Genomic DNA, 7383 nt, shown 5'->3' on the forward strand with positions numbered 1-7383 from the left:
ATGCATTGGAGTCACTTTGGGTGGTTCTAAACAAGGCAAAAACATGCAATCACATGCATGTCCACAACCTGCCCGTGCACTCCCATTTGGTTCCAAATCAGATTATGCACCTCTAAAACATCAAAACATGCATTCACATGCATGTCACAACCTTGTGCCGTGTATTCCCTTGCTTTGTCCAACTCCCATCACTTAAACCATTCAGCAATATTTACACCAAAACATGCATTCACATGCATGTTCAAACACTTTGCCGAACTCACATGCAATTCCATTTCCCTTTTGCATTCATCTTTACAGAAATTCACATGCATTGTGATTAAACAAGTAATTCCTTGCATCCTTTATTCCAGAAATTCCATTTCATGCCATCATTTCAGAAATCCAACCCATTCCTTTGTCCATGCCGTGTGTTCTTCCCATTTTTAGACTTGTATAAACATTTTCTGGTGCTCCAATTGACCTTTGCAGGTTTCACTCCCTTGTGGCAGACTTTGCACATGCATTTTGATTAAACAAAACACATCCTTGCAGATCTTGTCCATGCCATGCGTCCACTATCTCAGAAACACAATCATTCCATCACTTATGCACTGCCATCTGAGTTAAACAAAGCCAAGATCCAATCTGATTGTCTCCCCATCATTAGACTCATTCAGAAATGCACCAAGACTTAGGGATTTTCGGACTCAGATCAGGGGGGATCACACACAGCCTATTACACTCCATTTTCTGTCCATAACACTCACTAATCTCCATCTCGGATCCATTCCATTACATACACCATTTTGCTCCATTTTCTGCCCATCATTCACTCTTATTTCCCCTCTCCATTCCATTAGATTCGACACACTCTCCCTCTCTCACAGAAACTATCCATTTTTCAGTCCATTACACACTCAAAAACCTCCCCCATTTCACTCCATTCTCTGTCCATTTCTGTCCTAAGGGCAGAAACCATCCAAACCAAACCAATCTACTTCATCCACACCACATTTGGAGAAGCAACACCAAGGAACTCTTCAAGGACTTCAACATCAGTTTTGCTTCAAGGGTTCATTCTTATCAATTCTATGTTCATTCATGTTTTATACTTTTATGTCAAATCTTTTGTAGACATGAATTGTAACTAAGCTTCCTCTAGGGATTCGATGTAACCTTGCAAAGTTTGCTATGTAATTAAGTTAGAATGCTCAGTTTGTCTACCTAGTTCTTGATTCATTCTCTGTTATAATTGTGAATTTGTGGGTTGATTTGTATGCTTGATCACCATTTGAGTTAACCACAAGTTATTTAGCCAAGATTAAAACATACATCATGTCTAATATTGGTGGGTTTGTGAATGAATGAAGGGAAAGATTGGCAAACATCCTGCCAAGTGTTCCCTTTGGTTTATTGAACGTTTCTTGTAAATTACATACTCTAGATTATGAACCAAAGTTGCACATCACAATTAGGTTCAAGATTATAGACATTTGATCAAATCCACACATCATATGGTTGATCATATCCAAGTGAAACAAACTCAAGAAATTTGTAGATGAATGAGTATAAACTAACTTAACAAACATGGATTCAATTGAGCAATGGTGAAATCGAATCCCTAGTTTCATTTCCATTGATACTATCTCATTATATTGGTTGTTGATTCATTTAGTTGTGTTTACTTCTTTTATTTATGCTTTTAAGTAATAACAACAAATCTGCTCAATTTGATTAGTTTGATTCATTTCATAGAGTTCTTGCAAAACAAGTGATTACATAGGTCCAATTAGTCCCTGTGGATTCGACACCCTTGCTTGTGCCATTATACTAAATATATTCTAGCATTAGGAAGGAAATATACATCAACAAAAATGGCGCCGTTGCCGGGGACTGATTTCAGTCCCTTGTAATTGCTTGTTTGCTTGTTTGCTATTTTGATTAGTGTCAAGGTTCATAACTTGTCGATTTGATAGTTGGAAGTTGATTTAAGTTGCATACATTTCAGGTGTGGAAAAGAATCCCTTAGCCATTCCATTATCCATTGGTTTACATCAACTTGCTTTACAATCTGCTTTTGTTATAATCTGACCATTTAATTGCATTTCGTCCAAATATAATTTCTCCCCATAGTTTGTTAAGTCTTAAGCTTAGAATCTGTCTTATCTTGTGTTTTGAAGCATTTTGAGTCAAGCTCAAACCTAATTTTCGTCCAAAATTGAGTTTAGTGTCAAAACTGCCCAATTTGTGTTTTTAGGCAGTTTTGAGAGTTTTTAGCTTGTTTTGAGTCCTTTGAGTCTTTGTTTTGTCCAAATTAATTAGAAAGTGTTTTGATTTGTGTTTATAAGTGTTTTGATTCAAGTTTCCATCCAATTTCGTCCAAATTAGTGTAGGTGCTCAAAACTGCCCAGAAAGTGGTTTTTAGGCAATTTTGAGTCTTCTAGTTGCTGTTTTGGATTTTAGGATTGTTTAAGTGTTCTAAGAGTTTAGTTCCACATCCCTTGAGTCTTTTCAAACGTTTTTAAGTTTATTTTTGTTCTTTTCATTGTGGTTTGCTTCTTGATTTTCATTCACACTTGTGTTACTTTGTTTCAGGTAGTATATGTCAAATAAACTTGTTGAGCTAGGCCAAAGGATTGAACGGTTGAAGGGCCACACTTTGGACAACTTTGTGCCATCAAGTTCATCCCTAATCTGTGAGGAAGAGGAAAGGACTTCACCTAGTTCAACAAGTAAAGGATCTGAGCAAGTTGATTGGGAAAGAGAGGAAGAGATGGCGGGCAACCTAGATGAGCTTCGAGCTTTGGAGGACTTTGCTCAACCAATCATACCAAATTCACCTTCATGCATCTTGCTGCCCACAGAAGCTAGAAACTATGATCTCAAATCTTCACATTTCCATATGTTTCCTTCATTTTATGGCTTACCTAATGAAGACCCTTTAGCTCATATTAAAGAGTTTTACAATGTTGTGAGTGGTTTACCTTTGCAGGGAGTGAGTGAAGCAAATTTGAGGATGAGAGTGTTTCCTTACACTTTGAAAGATAGGGCCAAGAGTTGGTTGATGACTCTAACACCAGGTTCCCTCACTACATGGGATGCCGTGGCTAAGAAGTTCTTGGAGAAGTTCTTCTCCACTCAAAAGACAGCCACATTAAGGGGACAAATCTTCAACTTCAAACAAGATGATGGTGAACCTTTCAATGAGTGTTGGGAGCGTTTTAAAGGCCTCTTGATACAATGTCCACACCATGGATTACCTTTTCATTTACAAATGCAAATTTTCTATGATGGACTAACCCAAAATTGTCAATCAACTGTTGATAATGCAGCAGGTGGAGCATTGAAGAAAAAGAATGCTCAAGAGTCATATAACATTTATGAGATGTTGGGGTCTAATGCTCAACACAAAGATTTAAGGGGTAAGAAAGTTGGAGTTTATGAAACAAGTTCTAATCATGAGCTTTTGTTGCAGGTAGCTAACCTAGAAAGGAAGCTTGAATCCGTGCTCAACATGGTGCCAAAAGCTAATGAAGTGTGTGCCATTTGCAACATACCAAGCCATCCTACTCACCAATGTCCATCTAGGGAAGCTTACCCCGAGTATGTTCAAGAACAAGTGAACCTCATGAATTCTTACAACCAAAGACCAAGGAATGATATGTATTCCAACACATATAACCCGAGTTGGAGAGATCATCCCAACTTTTCATGGAAGAACAACAATCCAATCCAAAATTTCCAACCAAAACCTACCCCTAGTCTAGAGGATACGGTTAAGTTGTTAGCCCAAAACACGTTGCAATTCCAACATTCCACAAATAGCACTCTCCAACAACATTCAGCAGCCCTAACCAAAATGGAGACACAATTGGGGCAGATTGCAGATGCCTTGAACCAAAGAGAGGTTGGGAAGTTTCCAAGCCAACCCGTGATACTCCAAAGGAACCAAGAGCAAGCCAAAGCAATCACTACACTTAGAAGTGGTAAGGTTATTGATAATAGAGTTGGCAATGAAGTTACTAATGAATATGATCATGTGAATGCAGGTGTCACTCAAGGAGACAATGAGAAATCAATTGAGGAACCAAGCCATGCCACTTCCTCACTAGAAGCACCAAATCTTCACAAGGCCGAGAAACCATACACTCCACCAATACCATTCCCTGGAAGACTTGCCAAGAGCAAGCAGGATAAGTCATTTAAGGAAATTTTTGATATACTAAGCAAAGTGAATGTTAACTGACATCTTTGAAGTACTAACGATAGATGGTTAAGACATTCATCAAAAGAGGAACCAAACACTGAGAAGTCATCCATAAATACCTCAATGAACCTTTCTACCATGTCAGAGAAGATGGCCAACATGCATCTTTGGAATATTGCCGGAGCATTGCAAAGTCCAAAAGGCATTCTCCGGTATGCAAATGTGCCAAAGGGGCAAGTAAAGGTTGTTTTCTCTTGATCCTCCGGAGCGATTGCAATTTGATTGTAGCCTGAGTAACCATCAAGAAAACAATAGTGTGAGTAACCCGCCAATCTCTCAAGCATTTGATCTATGAAAGGCATAGGAAAGTAATCTTTTCTAGTGCTAGAATTCAACTTCCTGTAATCGGTGCAAACACGCCAACTGGTCGTGGGCTTTGTGGGCACAAGCTCATTGTTTTCATTCCTCATCACAGTGATTCCCACCTTCTTAGGCACCACCTGAATAGCACTCACCCATTTGCTATCAGAAATGGGATATATGATCCCCACATCTAACAATTTCAACACCTCATTCCTAACAACTTCCTTCATGTGTGGATTGAGCCTTCTTTGTGGCTCACGGCTTGTTTTTGCTCCTTCCTCCAAAAGGATCCTATGCATGCACATGGTAGGGCTTATTCCCTTGATATCTGCAATAGACCAACCAAAAACAGATTTGAACTCTTTTAACACCCTAATTAGTTTATCTTCTTCATTTGGGGTGAGATCAGAAGCGATGATAATTGGAAGAGTTTCAAATTCAGCTAGATATGCATATTTTAGATGTGGTGGAAGTGGTTTAAGTTCAAGTTTTGGTGCTTTAACAGTAGAAGGAGTTAGATGTGATATTGATGATTCTAAAGGCTCAAAACGAGGTGAAACATTCAAAGGATACAATGCCAATGCTTCCAGGGCAGCTACTTCTTCCATGAGTGCATCTTCTTCATCAAACTCATTTTGAGATTGACTCAAAACAGTTTGTAAGGGTTCATTCGATTGTGCCTGCAAGAACTTAGAGAATACAAGTGAATCAAGCACATCAATGGCATAACAATCAAGAGATGAAGAAGGATGAGCAAGAGATTCAAACACTTTGAATTGAACTGTCTCTCCTAACACTGTCATAGTGAGGAGTCCATTTTGCACATCAATGATGGTCTTGGCCGTGGCCATGAAAGGTCTCCCAAGCAATATTGGCAACTCACGATCATGTATAGGAGCTTCTTCCATGTCCAACACTACAAAATCTGCAGGCAAGATTAGTTTATCAACTTGAACTAGAATATCTTCTACTATACCTCTTGGATATTTCACGGATCTGTCTGCAAGTTGTAATGAAATGGTGGTGGCTTTCAAATCTCCCAACCCTAGTTGAAGGTACACTGAATAAGGCATTAAATTGATGCTAGCACCCAAATCAAGCATTGCCTTCTCTACTTTCTTATCCCCTATGGTGATGTTGATAGCGAAACTTCCTGGATCCTTGAGCTTTGGTGGAAGTTTTCTTTGCAAAACTGCACTCACATTCTCAGACACCACAACCTTCTCATGTGGTCCATACTTCCTTTTGTAGCTGTTTAACTCCTTGAAGAACTTCCCATATGCCGGCATGTTCCTAATGACATCAAGCAAAGGTAAGTTAACATTCACTTTGCTTAGTATATCAAAAATTTCCTTAAATGACTTATCCTGCTTGCTCTTGGCAAGTCTTCCAGGGAATGGTATTGGTGGAGTGTATGGTTTCTCGGCCTTGTGAAGATTTGGTGCTTCTAGTGAGGAAGTGGCATGGCTTGGTTCCTCAATTGATTTCTCATTGTCTCCTTGAGTGACACCTGCATTCACATGATCATATTCATTAGTAACTTCATTGCCAACTCTATTATCAATAACCTTACCACTTCTAAGTGTAGTGATTGCTTTGGCTTGCTCTTGGTTCCTTTGGAGTATCACGGGTTGGCTTGGAAACTTCCCAACCTCTCTTTGGTTCAAGGCATCTGCAATCTGCCCCAATTGTGTCTCCATTTTGGTTAGGGCTGCTGAATGTTGTTGGAGAGTGCTATTTGTGGAATGTTGGAATTGCAACGTGTTTTGGGCTAACAACTTAACCGTATCCTCTAGACTAGGGGTAGGTTTTGGTTGGAAATTTTGGATTGGATTGTTGTTCTTCCATGAAAAGTTGGGATGATCTCTCCAACTCGGGTTATATGTGTTGGAATACATATCATTCCTTGGTCTTTGGTTGTAAGAATTCATGAGGTTCACTTGTTCTTGAACATACTCGGGGTAAGCTTCCCTAGATGGACATTGGTGAGTAGGATGGCTTGGTATGTTGCAAATGGCACACACTTCATTAGCTTTTGGCACCATGTTGAGCACGGATTCAAGCTTCCTTTCTAGGTTAGCTACCTGCAACAAAAGCTCATGATTAGAACTTGTTTCATAAACTCCAACTTTCTTACCCCTTAAATCTTTGTGTTGAGCATTAGACCCCAACATCTCATAAATGTTATATGACTCTTGAGCATTCTTTTTCTTCAATGCTCCACCTGCTGCATTATCAACAGTTGATTGACAATTTTGGGTTAGTCCATCATAGAAAATTTGCATTTGTAAATGAAAAGGTAATCCATGGTGTGGACATTGTATCAAGAGGCCTTTAAAACGCTCCCAACACTCATTGAAAGGTTCACCATCATCTTGTTTGAAGTTGAAGATTTGTCCCCTTAATGTGGCTGTCTTTTGAGTGGAGAAGAACTTCTCCAAGAACTTCTTAGCCACGGCATCCCATGTAGTGAGGGAACCTGGTGTTAGAGTCATCAACCAACTCTTGGCCCTATCTTTCAAAGTGTAAGGAAACACTCTCATCCTCAAATTTGCTTCACTCACTCCCTGCAAAGGTAAACCACTCACAACATTGTAAAACTCTTTAATATGAGCTAAAGGGTCTTCATTAGGTAAGCCATAAAATGAAGGAAACATATGGAAATGTGAAGATTTGAGATCATAGTTTCTAGCTTCTGTGGGCAGCAAGATGCATGAAGGTGAATTTGGTATGATTGGTTGAGCAAAGTCCTCCAAAGCTCGAAGCTCATCTAGGTTGCCCGCCATCTCTTCCTCTCTTTCCCAATCAACTTGCTCAGATCCTTTACTTGT

General features: G+C 39.4%; 2 non-coding genes across 2 annotated transcripts; one reads left to right on the forward strand and one right to left on the reverse strand.

Annotated features, from left to right (window-relative positions):
* Positions 1 to 3129: 3129 nt before the first annotated feature.
* Positions 3130 to 3240, reverse strand: LOC137735808 (small nucleolar RNA R71). Its single transcript, XR_011068713.1, has one exon. It is a non-coding gene; the product is annotated as a small nucleolar RNA R71 (small nucleolar RNA).
* Positions 3241 to 6853: 3613 nt separating this feature from the next.
* LOC137735810 (small nucleolar RNA R71) lies at positions 6854 to 6964 on the forward strand. The gene has a single exon (XR_011068714.1). It is a non-coding gene; the product is annotated as a small nucleolar RNA R71 (small nucleolar RNA).
* The last annotated feature ends 419 nt before the right edge of the window (positions 6965 to 7383 follow it).

This window comes from Pyrus communis, chromosome 5 (genome assembly GCF_963583255.1).
Source record: "Pyrus communis chromosome 5, drPyrComm1.1, whole genome shotgun sequence".
Taxonomy (NCBI): Eukaryota; Viridiplantae; Streptophyta; class Magnoliopsida; order Rosales; family Rosaceae; genus Pyrus; species Pyrus communis.